Here is a 13,198-nt window from a genome sequence, read left to right as displayed (position 1 = left end):
GGGGGGAGCCGGTGGGGAGGTGAGCTGCGGGTGATAGGAGGAGCCGGCGGGGAGGTGAGCTGGGGGGGTGATGGGTGGGGGGGTGATGTGGGGGGGGGGAGCCGGCGGTTCGGGCTGCTGGGTGAAGAGGACAGTGGCCGGGTGGTTGTGCGTGTGTGTGGCAGTTGGGTGAGGCCGAGGGGGAAGGTGAGCTGCGGGTGAGGAGGAGAAGAGAGTGGCATTTGGGTGACGTCATAGAGCCACGCAGGCCAATGAGAGGCGTGCGGGGCGGGGCAGGGATACGGACCAATCTGATTGGCCAGAGGCTGAGTGACTGACCCACGGCCAATCAGATTCACCACATCTAGCAACAATCCCACAAAATTCAATTATATATATATAGATATATATATTAAAAAAAAATTTTTTACAGCGCTACACAAGTATTAGAAGGTCAATAAGTGTGAGGGAGTAAGCACTAAAGCGAATTGTGCCAATATAACAGACTTCAAAAAGACATACATACAAACACCATATAAGACAAGGACTGGGGATTGGAAAAGGGAGATGAAACAAAAAGAGAAGGGGTGGGAGGGAAAGCCAAAAATAATAAACCTTAAAAATAAATAAAAAACACTGGCATTCCCAGACAGCTATGCGCAGTATCAACCACCTTCCTCAATACTTCTAAAAAAAACAAAAAGGGACAGTGCAGGGTCCATAGTGTAAATAGTAAAAGGTTTATTACCACAATGCTAAAATCAGGTCACGCACAACAAATCAGTAGAATTAGCGCCTTGGACAAAAAGCTCTGGTATCCTGTGATTCTTCTGCCAGTACGGAGCTCAAGTCTTGCAGTTAGAAGTGTGCAATGATCTTCCACATACAAAGCCGGGTAGCTTCAGTAGTGTGCGTCCAAACGGTGCCCGGCACAATGGTATCTGCACTTCCAGTTCCGCAGCCCTCTTCCGTAGTAGCAGGTACTGTAGAAGGTAAAGACAAGTTCCAGGCTCAGCCAAAGGAGCGTTTTAACCCATACGCTTAAATTGATTAATTAGTAATCCTATCTCCACCCATATTAATGAATAGGAGTGACTACAGGTGAATCGGCTTTAAATTTCAAATACATAGAACATTAAACAGCTTGGCACATAAAGATGGAATAAGACAGGGGAAATATAACTCTAATAACGTAATTTATCGTGTGAAATATGCAAAAAAAATATACAGTATAAACATCAATAAAGTATTGATTATAAATGTAACTTGAACAAGGAATACATCAAAATGTTAAACAATGTTTAATTAATATATTTAATGATATACAATACATATATCTAATTTTTTTTTTACATAGACCTGTGGACACTGACAGATAAAATTAACCAGATTAAAAACATACAAATGTAGTTGAAACTTAATGCAATACAAAATCCTAAACAGTGACGTGTATGTGATTATATATGTGTTAGTATATACTCTAACAAATATTATGTGATAAATATATGAATTATAATAAAAATAGAAGTGATATAATATATATAAAAATCATATTTTATATAATAACTGAAATAAATTCAAATGATTACTATGTGAAAAATATATGCATAAAAGTGAGTGACTATATGAAACATATGCTAATCAATATATATGTGACATGGTGTATTAATAAATGTGAATAATATATAATCAAAGCATAACAAATAAATAGTAAATGTAAATGTAAACATAATTATAAATACAATCATAAAATACTTGTTAATAAATATTATTTACCATAAAATGGATATCTAGTGAACAAGTAAGGATGTAGACACAGGAGAAATGCTGACTACCATAAAAAATTATTGCAATAACAAACCTTTTACTATTTACACTATGGAGCCCGCGCTGTACCTTTTTGTTTTTTATATGTATACAGTACGTATGTGTGTGTGGGTGCATGCGTGTGTTAACCATATTCATGGAATACAAAGAAACACATACAAATTAAGAATCTCATTTGGTTTTACTAAAAAAAAAACAAAATTGTGGGTACATACCACATTTGTTGAAAATGCTAGAATAGAAAACACAGTTGGAGTGAGGTTTACTATTTATCAAGTAAGAGCTAATAGCCTTCACCGTCAGGAAGAACGCAATTTGAAAAAAACTGAAAAGTTTCTTATAAAAATATGAGAGGTATTCATTTTAAAGGTTAATAGCCACTAGGTTCCCAGCTTTATTTGTTTAATTTAGAGGTTGAATACTTCAGGAAAGCAGTGATGTGTTTCAGAAACATGATGTACCATATTATATTTAAATATGATCATATTTTTTATTAAATGATGCAACTTTTTCCCACCTTGAAATTTCTGTTTATCCTCATCCTCCTGCAGCTATGTGGTACCTAACGATCTTCGTTCTTACTTTAGTTTCAGCTGCTTTCTTTTTCCTTCATCTGTCCTTGGCTGTTCCTTTTCTTTATTTTCGAAGTGTTGGGCATTCTTCACGGGCACTCTAAATGCTGCTGTTTCGTCTAAGGAAACTGACTTCATTAAATTGAAAAAGCACAAAGATTTTCACGATGAGCTAACTAAAGGAGCAACAAAATGAATATAAAGATTGTTGTCTTGCTTTTCTTATGTACACGACATCTTGTCGTTCCCTTTTGTTATGTGATTAATTAGGCTGCGCTTATAGTGCCGGCGACAGCGACACGACGTTGGAGCAAAACAAATGCATTGCCGCAGTCGCGTGCGCTTATAGTAAGCGCGACGTGACGGATTGGACGCGATCGCTGGAAGTCATCTTTATTTGATTTTTCAGCGACCGTCGCCTGGCCTTCGCCGGCACTATAAGCGTAGCCTTATGTTTTGCTTAAAGTTACAGTATAATTTTCTTTGAGTCTCCAAAAAGCAGCACTAGACAGTACAATTTGTATAAAAGAAATGCCATTCCATTGAGAGCAACAGGCTATTTTATCATTTCATAATCTTGGTAAATGAATAGGGCTTACGATATCTAGTCCACATGAGAGAATAATTGTAGTTGGATTTTTGCACATGTGGAATTCTTCTTTGACATCTGATACTGAGGTGTTCCGGTTGAAGTTCTTAAAAGTATAAATAAAGCACTACAATTCAGAGCTTGGATGGGTCATAACGGAAACATTCCATCGATTTTCAGTACAGTTAGCAATAGGAAATACCTCAGTCTCATAGTCCACCTGAGAAGAAGCATGAATGAGATATTGACGCTCATAGTTTACCTCGTTAATCCTGCTTTTAAGATATACTGCAAGTTCTACCTTTGGCAACCATTAGTTACATTATACCATCTGCAAGGAATCATAGGGAGTAGATACCAGAGATTGGGCAAGGGTCCCTATAATCAGAGACATTTTTAGAGGGTACAAGAAGAAAATGAAATAAGTGAGCGCAACATGTGTACAATATGTAGATTCATCTGTATTTGAAGAATCTAGATACTGAAAATAATTGGGTCCAAATCATCTCCTCAAAGAGGATGATTAAAGATAACCTAGGATTAGACATATTCAGTAAATTCAGCCATTGCGGCCGAAAACATTGTTCCCTTTATTTGTTTTCACATCAGAATCTGCAAATTATTTGAAGTAAGTTTATTTGTGAGGGCAGTGGATGCATTCTTCCATATCCTTATGCTAGTGGGAATCCAGTTGGTAGTCTATGATCCATAGTGCACCTTAACCTTCTATCAGGTTGGTATGGTGTCATGCAACAAATCTCAACGTATGATAGTGCTGTTCGCCCATTGGACATGTTTAATCTAAATAAAAAAAAATGCCTTCCAATGTTCTTTAGTAGAAACATAAAAAAGTATAGTCCAGCACACCAAAAATAAACAGGCAGTCAAAAAGATAACAAAAAGTGTAATTTAATTTCTTAAAGAAGTCATAATAGCATACAACGTTTCGGTGCAACTGGCACCTTGACCCTGATGAAGGTGCCTGTTGCACCGAAATGGTGAATGCTGTTATGACTTCTTTACGTCATTAAATGACACTGTTTGTTATCTTTTGACTGCCTTATATTTTTGTGTGCTGGACTATACTATTCTACCTCCAGACCTTAGTTTTTCCTATCTCAGCACCCATGTGTTGGTTCCTTTTGAATTGGTTAGACCTCATGTAGGGGCATCCCAAATTGCTGGACCTGATTCTCCTTTTTTGTATATCTTCAATAGAAACAAAATGGTTCTCTTACAAAGACCAGCAGAAAGGGATGTATTATACATTCCATATCCAGCAAGTCTTTATGTGCCAATGGGACGTGTTACACTTAACAGGCCGTGGCTTTTTGTAGTTTCAGTCAACAAATATCAAAACCATGAGCTCACGTGGCGTTTTAGATATGGCTATGACTTTAATAATAATATATTTTTTTCTTCTATAGCACTGACAGTGTACGTATATGATGGTGTCTATATTATTTGCAAAATATTTCAGTCATTCATTTCTTAACTAAAATGAATGTTTCCAAAATACATTGACCACCATGGCCCACATCCACAAAGCCCTATTACGTAACTTAACGTGAGGTTACTTATCGCTTTACCACATATGTTCAAACGCCAGAAAGGTAATGTTAAGTCATTTTGTCTTCCATAAAAAGCATTGTGGTGGCTATAACATGGGTTTGTGATCCAATGAGAGCAAAAAATATATACATTTTGTAGGAAACCCATAACTTGTTTGTCTCCCATAACACTCTTCTATGCTAAACGTGGAGACCAGGTATCTCAGGTGTGTACACAGGTATCGCTCTATGTACGTGCTGTATAGTGGAGTGTTTTGGTAGGTAAATAAGTCAATGAGTACTCTACAAAATTAGTCTCTTCACGTCCCCTGCCTCTCCACCTTTTCCTCTTCCTTCTCCACCAAAAGCCCAAGTGTCCTAGATACGAAGAAGGCTAAAACATACTCAACATCACGTTATTTGAAGCTAATGCAATGTTATGCTATCCTAATAAAACGTCTGCTAATGAGATGTACAATGGCTGTTGTTTTTGCATATAATTAGCTTTGTCAATATGCATTAAACTCATGGAAAATAAAGTCTGTTATGGTTTTAGATTACTTCATGTTATGAGTTCTGGTTTACCAGAGCTTTGTGGATCTAGCCCTATATTTTCATCATTTCTGGTGTAAAGGTGTGTAAAGGCTGGGGCAGTGTGGTGAGATAATAGAAAGATATTGCAATTTTTCTAACAAATATATGTAGTTTGGGTGTTCACGACCTTTATCAATGTAAAGGCAGTGCATGGACATGTATGTTTGGAAAAAGAGTTCTTCTGTTGAAGATTCAGATGCAGCAGATACATTTTTTTTTACAGTATTTTGAAGTACACAAACAAGCTATTGAACAGTCATCAGATATCAAAATGTTCTACACATATCATGAGCCTAAAAGTGGAATGGGGAAACTGAACATTTGCTCATTAGATGGGTGCAAATAAATGTTCCCCCTTTCAATATCTATCAAATAACATGGTCCGGTTCTTTTCTCAATTTATTCAGAGACAATAGAAAACATATTTTATAGCATCATTTCAGTCAATTACATAATTTAGGCATATACAAATTAGTTATAGTGGAACATTTTTAGCTTGGTTGTTCTTAGCTTAGTGTTGAATTATTCTGAATTCTATAAATCCAACTACAATCTTTATATATTTTTCCTTAACCAGTCTTAACATAGCAATCACCTGTGTTTATCACTGTCAGCCCAATCTTCTTAGTCAATCATCAACATTAGAACACTGTTTCTTAATTTAGCAATACTGTATTTACTTTGATTTAGAAGACCCTTCTTTGTTCTGTCGCTAAGTAACTATAGAATTAACTGTGTTCCTTAACTTTTAAGACCTATCTCTATTGTATTGTCTTTTACTACTTTCTAGCTATTTAACTAACCTTTTGGTTCCAAACTCAAAATCATATACTATTCAACTCTGCAGACATTAAACATACAGTAGCAAGTTTCATACTAAATCACATAAAACATTTCTACACCTGCCTGTCTTCAGTCTAATTTATCTTCTTATCTTTGCAGAGGCAGCTAATAATTTTCCAATATAATTTCTAACTTAATACTAAATTACATATTTTAACTAGTTACATGCTGAATATATATATGTATATAGAGAAGCTAGCATCTTTATTATTTAGGCCTTGTTCAGGGTGCAGGCTTCGGAGGGAGGGTGTGCTGCCGTGGGACACAAAGTATTCAAATTGAATACTGGTTGTCAGGGTAGCAGCTGCCCTGTCTCCGAAGCCCGGAGTTGACGCTGGCTACAGTTTCAATAAACAAAAAATTCGTTTTTTGAAGCTGTTGCAGCGTCACAGGGACCTAGGCAGACAATGAAATCATTCTTGAGAATGATTTGAAGACTGCAGCCTCGATCCCTAACCTCACGTCTATAGCCCCGCCCCCTCCTCAACTCCTGAAAAAGTCTGCTGGGGATGAACACACATCGCCCAGCAGACTGCCGCCCTCCCTCCCGAATGCCCTCCCTCCAACTCCTGCCTCTGGCACCCTGAACGAGGCCTTAGGCTTGAAATCGTCCTATCTTTAGAAACCTGGTTGTACTGATAGAGGCTGCTAGTTCTGGCAATGGAAACCGTAAAGAAAAACAGACAACAGCAAGCAGCCTGTCGTGGTCTAAGATGTTAATTGATTTCTACCAACTACAGCGCACACATTTTGCTTTGTGAACTCTGACCACCTTGTGCAATTCACTAAACCTTAAAGTAAGTTTACAGGGAAGCATTTGAAGTACTGATGTCACCATTTTCTGGGCACCGAGGGAGATTGTGGAGCTGGTCTCAGAAGCATTTAAGCACCTGGAGTTCTAGGACACTAATTAATCTCATAATTCATAGTCCTATTACACAGCCATCAAACAACTTCTTCTCAATCCTAAGAAACTACTTGTATTGAATGGTTATTGTTTATACATTGGTCAGAGTGTTTCCGTAATAAATTTTAAAAAAAAGGACATGTAACTGGATTCAGATGTTTCATGGCTTATTTGCAAATTAGAAAAAAGTTGATAAATCTATTTTGGAACAAATTTTTCTATGTGGACCACAAAGCCTTCTGAAATATAAAAGATTTTTTTTTTATATATTTTTTTTGCTAGGCATTCTCGTTAAAAAGTACTTTTAATATAAAATGCAGGTGCATTTTACCCACTTCTTTTGGTTTGCCAATGTAATGCTATAAATATTTTTTCTCTAACATACAAAACATTTACAGATCACAAAAAAAGCCTTCAAGCTACACAAATCTGCGTCTTGGTTATTAAAATACCCACGTTCCTTTCTCCTACCTTTTTAAAAGTTAAACTATATAGGAATTGTAAATCTTCAAGAGATTTTGTTCATTATTTGTTTCCAAATTATTTCACAAAGCACTTTGTGTAAAAATAGATTTAATTAAAAAATATAGACCATTCAAATCACAACACATGTTTTACAACAGTTCAGATGTCCTGTGGGTACATTTTTTCTTGGGGTTTGATGTTATAAAACTGTAATGATTTTGTTTAGTACCCTGTACTTCACCCACAGATCCTTGATCTCTAATGGGTGGCTTGGAATTTTGTTTCTGTTGTGGTGTTTCATTGGCTATTGTATAAAATAGTTATGGGGAACGGCAATATTTCTTTCCAAATTCATTAATTTATGGGGGCTTTCAGTGTTAACATCAGTAATCCGAAGAATAAAACTACTAAAAGAACCAGGAAACGAGAGTGTTTCTAAGTGATTTTATTGTAAAAGACTTAAAGGCGCAGTTCAAGAAGTTGGTCCAAAAAAACATTACTTTTTACTTTTACAAATTGACAGTAGACTATTACAGCTATATATATATATATATATATATATATATATATATATATATATATATATATATATATATATATATATTATATATATTTTTATATAGATATATATTTTTTTATAATATATATATATATATATATATATATATATATATATATAAAAATAAAAGTAAAGTAAAAATAGCCATTATCTGACTTTGTAAAAACTTTTTATTAATAGCCCCTCTTACATAATCTTTGAAATTACTTTTCACTTTGTTCAGTGAGGTATGAAAACACATACACACTTCACATACTGTATACATTTGTTATGGGACATTTGAATGCAAAGATTGGTGACCAGAAAGACAAAGCATCAGCTGGTAAGTATGGTTTCCATAACAGGAATGAACATGGGGACAGATTGGTACAAATTGCAGAATGTGAAAACTTCTTCGTTGTGAATGAATTCATCTAAATTAGAGTTCTAAATTCTTCAAGAAGAATCCAAATATAAAATGTACATTGAATGGACCCAATGGAGTCAGGAATAACTATATCCTAATGAACAAACACAGGATTGAAAACTTTACAGTCCTTAACCGTTTTGACACAAGGAGAGATCACCGATTGGGTTGCTGCAGATTACATCTGAATGTGAAGTTGAAAAGAAGACAACTGATTTAAGATAAGACAAAAACAATCAACATGAATAATAGCAGATAATTCAAACAAGAACTGACAAAACGTTTCAGTTTGCTCAAAATGCATGGGGACACTTTAACAAACGATTATGAAGAACTTATGTATATTCTACAGATGCAGCCACGAGTATCCGAACACTTGCCTGGGAAAATCTGAGGCAATCTCCCAGTAATGCTGCAACATTTCTGTGACATTTTTGCAGCCAGACTAATGGCCCATCGGATTAACACAACGGGGGTCCATGGCAGTCCCATTCAAACTGAATGAGACTGCCAGGGACCCCCACTGTGTTAAACCGATGGACCATTATTCTGTTTGCAGAAATGTCACAGAAATGTTGCTGCATTACTGGGAGATTGCCCCAGATTTTCAAAGACAAGTGTTCGGATACTCGTGGCTTCATCTGTAGATGAAAGCGCAGAAAAAACTAGAGGAATCACATAAAAAAAACAGGATAATCAAATATGTGGTGAGACAACACAACTAAGGAGACTACAAGAAATTAAGCAATCCCAAGACGGAAGAACAATAATTAAATATGCAGAGCTGTGCTAGACAATCCGCAAACGTATAACTGAAGATGTAAGAACATTGACCTGTGATATGGTGAAGAAGACTACTGAAGATAACACAAACTTAAAAAAGACAAAGCAGCAACTAATGGTTGGGAAGAAGCAAATCGTTGCACTAAACAAAGACGATGGATAAAAGATATGTATTGATCTTAAAGAGTCTTCTACATTAAATTGTACGTGAACACAGATAACACTGGACATACTACAGCAGGGGACAAGCGAGAAGAAACCACCAATGATGTACCATGTGTCCTTCTAGAAGAAGTGGCAAAGCAATAACATTCATGAAGAATGGAAAGGCTCTCAGGGAGCTTCTTGAAAGAAGTCGGTGGAAGCAGTATAAAGAATCCTTGCACAACTATTTACTGTATGCTGCTTGAAGAACAGGAAAATTCCAGAACAATGGAGCAATACCATTGTCTCCTTTCTTATAGATGAGGGGATAACTAAGAAGACGTCAAGAACTACAGACCAATCAGTCTACTTCCAATCACTTACATGATTTTTAAGAAGATAACAATTGGTACATCAGACCCTAGACATTGCACAGCCTATCGAACAAGTAGGATATCGCATTGGATACAACACAGTAGACCATATCAAAGTCGTAAAATAATTGATTTCCCAAAGTAATGAATACAATCTACCACTCATTTTGGGATTCATAGATTACAAAAAAAGGATTTGGTTCTGTCTACCTCAGTGGTCCTAGATGCATTAAGATAAAATGTTGAAGACGTGTACACTGAAATTATAAAGAATATTTACGAGAATGCCACATCAACCATTAGATTACAAGAAGATACAAGCAAGATAAGGATCAGCAATGGCGTGCATCAGGGAGACTGCATGTCACGAAAGCTTTTCACTGCAACACTTGAATAGTTTTTCAAGACATTAGATTGGGAAGAAAAAGGATGCAAAATCATCTGTGAATGTTTGAGTCCCCTATGATTTGCAGATGACATTGTTATTTTTGCCACAAGTCCATAAGACCTCCAGCAAAAAATTGAAGAAATCGACGAAGCAAGTAAGAATGTGGGCCTCCGTATGAATCTCGGCAACACCAAAGTGATCACCAAACGTGTCATGTCTAGAAAGATTGAACTAAATGGAGTAAAACAAGAAGAAGTCGAAGACTATGTCTACCTTGGCCGGAAATAACAATGGATGGGAACCTTTTGAATTAAATCAATAGGAGGAGAAGATGGGATAGAGAGCATTTGGAAGAAACAAGACATCATTTCAAGGGAACTTTCCACTGTGCCTCAAGAAGAAAGTTTTCAACCAGTTTATTTTGCCATTGCTTGTATATGGATGTGACACTTGGACCCTAAATGCAAAGATAATTCAGAAGCTTCAGACAACGCAAATAAGTATGGAGATAGCTATGCTTTGTGTTACCCGAAGAGACAGGAAAAAGAATGAATGGATTTTAAACCAAACAGAAGTCTGTGACATCACAAGGGCGAAGAAATTAAAATCACAGTGGGCCGGACATATCGCAAGAAGAAATTGCCATTATTGGAATCCATTCGAGTACCATCTTTGTCCAAGAGAGATTAAAAGACCAAGATGACGATGAAAAGTACTTTTATTTAAAAAATATATATTTTTATCTATATTAATTTACATGTAAACCAAAAACAATTTAAATCGCATATTTCCTAAAATGCTTTATATTTAATAAACTATTAAACAGCAATAGTGACGATTGTAATAGTGACTATTACACTGAAACTCCAATTGATTTAATGGTATTTCAACAATGTGTTACTGCTCTAATCACAGTTTACTGAATAACCCTAATTGTTGTAGAACTACTACTACTTTATATTGCTTTAATCAATAACATGGCAACTATGTTGAAATGTTTTTTTGCTCAAGTTGCTGGAGTGTATGTGTTTTGGTTTCATCTGGCAGTGAATGGGTCAATATGCTAGATTTTTTTCACCTGTTACTGATATAAACTTGGCAGACAGTGCTATGACAATTCTGGGAGGTGGTATTCCTTTTATCACACTTTTGTTGACCATGGGGCTTGTTCAATAAAGTGCAATTGTGCAGATTCAGTACTACTGCACAGAAACTCCCGTTCAAGTCAATTGTAGTGCAGAAACGGCACTATTAGACTTTTGTTTTGAATGGCAATCAGGATCTGTATCCTATAGCTTGCACTGTGTCATGCCTTAGCCCCCTCTTAGTTTTCATCATAATCTCCCCCGCCCCCCCCCACCCCCTGTCCCCCCCACCCCCTGTCCCCAAAACTATAAATGGAAAATTAAACTGTTGATTTTATTGCATTCTGATTACAGTACATAGTAATGCAGTGAACTTTGTTAGTTTACCAATTCGGCGCTCAGAAGAATATAGGCTGCTGAATAGTATGCTGTATAATACCATATACCTCTCTATATCCCATACGCAAGGGAAGAGGGGAAAGGAGAAGGAGGGAACAGGCAACCTGACCACAAGTGTGAGTAGCAATAAATGCAAAGTCTCTCCTAAACAACAGGCTTATAAACAAGCTCTAGTGAAGTTTTATTTAGACTCACGGTTGGTGATCTTAGTGCAGCCGTCCTCTATATATAATGAAGGGTCCTCCGTCCAGGCAGACACACCGCAACCCGCAGATGACTCCTCGGTCCCGGTGGGTGGTCTGTTATCGGCAGGAACTACAACTCCAGCCGGTTCAGCAGCCCGGCGTGCTTCCGATGACATCACCAACAGCAGCTCTCCACACAGAGGAAAAATTTGTGCACCGCCGGAAAAAGTATGCAACGGCTGGGATATGTGACTGTAGATACTTTATTAACAGAGCATGTCAGTAGAGTTCTGGCGGATCCTCTAACGTGTTTCACGGCAAAGCGCTTGTCAAAGAATTCGGCGTGAAACACGTTAGAGGATCCGCCAGAACTCTACTGACATGCTCTGTTAATGAAGTATCTACGGTCACATATCCCAGCCTTTGCATACTTTTTCCGGCGGTGCACCGATTTTTCCTGTGTGTGGAGAGCTGCTGTTAGTTACAGTACATGTTCAAGCAGTTTTGGAAATGTTGCTGTAATTTATGGTTTTAATTGCTGCACTTGTTTTGTTCGATATTTATGCACTCACTTGTTGGATTTCTGTTCTACTTCGCCGTATAATGGGTGCTTAGCTGGAGGTAGTATCAGCAAGAACCACTTTGCTGCCATTAAAGTGCACAAAATCAAAACATTGGAATTACCCCCGCAGCACACAGGATACAAGAGACATCTTTTCTTAATTGCATCATTCTTTTTTTCTTTATTTGCAGATTAACATCGAGGTACAACTCTTCTGGGAAAACATCCCTTCATCAGGTGAAATGTGATGCCAGCTCTGGTGCCTTAACGTTGTGCCTTGATGTTAATTTGCAAATAAAGAAAAAAAGAATTATGTAATTAAGAGAAGAGGTCTCTTGTATCCTGTGTGCTCCGGGGGTAATTCCAATGTTTTGATTTTGTGTACTGAAATGGTAGTGAAGTGGTTCTTGACAATCCCTTCAGCTAAGCACCAACTATACTGCTTAGTGTAAAATAGAAATCTTACAAGTAAGTGCATCAATATCGAACAGAACAAGTGTAGCTATCCTGTGGACTGCATTTAATGATATTGTGCACCCAGTTTGTCTTTTTAAGACGAAAGTGCTCCAACAATGTTTTTAATTGCAGCGACTGAACCTCCAACTTTTCTGTCAGTGTGTTCCATTCTTGTAAAGAAGACTGTGATTTTTTTTTTTATACTTTACACCAGGGCAAAAGTTATGTTAGAGAAAATTATTTTTAATGAAAAAACACTATTACATAAAAGTAGTAATACAGCTCAACCCCGTTATAGCGCAATCCGCTACAACGCGGATCCGCTTATAACGCAGTCTGAGCGTGGCTCCCGATTTAAAAACATCTCCAATGTTTGTTTGTTTTTAGCGAAATGGCCACTGCACGAGGACTTACCCAGCACCTGCAGCTCTCTCCTCTCCCTGCTTCATCAGTGTTTGTGACATTTTAAACATACTCCTTTATAATATAAATATACAAATCTATAGTAAGCACATCATATCTCTAATACAA

The 13,198-nt window shown here is 37.0% G+C and overlaps 1 protein-coding gene and 1 long non-coding RNA gene across 2 annotated transcripts in view; one reads left to right on the top strand and one right to left on the bottom strand.

Moving 5' to 3' along the window:
• The window catches only part of METTL25 (methyltransferase like 25), a 249,606-nt gene that overhangs the window by 118,043 nt on the left and 118,365 nt on the right, over positions 1-13,198 (top strand). The window lies entirely within an intron of this gene.
• LOC142494429 (uncharacterized) lies at positions 733-11,862 on the bottom strand. Its single transcript, XR_012801431.1, has 3 exons — positions 11,660-11,862; positions 2,324-2,497; positions 733-962 (listed from the first exon to the last, which is right to left on the bottom strand). It is a non-coding gene; the product is annotated as an uncharacterized LOC142494429 (long non-coding RNA).

Source organism: Ascaphus truei, chromosome 5, assembly GCF_040206685.1.
Source record: "Ascaphus truei isolate aAscTru1 chromosome 5, aAscTru1.hap1, whole genome shotgun sequence".
Lineage (NCBI taxonomy): Eukaryota > Metazoa > Chordata > Amphibia > Anura > Ascaphidae > Ascaphus > Ascaphus truei.
This window is presented reverse-complemented; position numbering and strand designations above follow the sequence as displayed.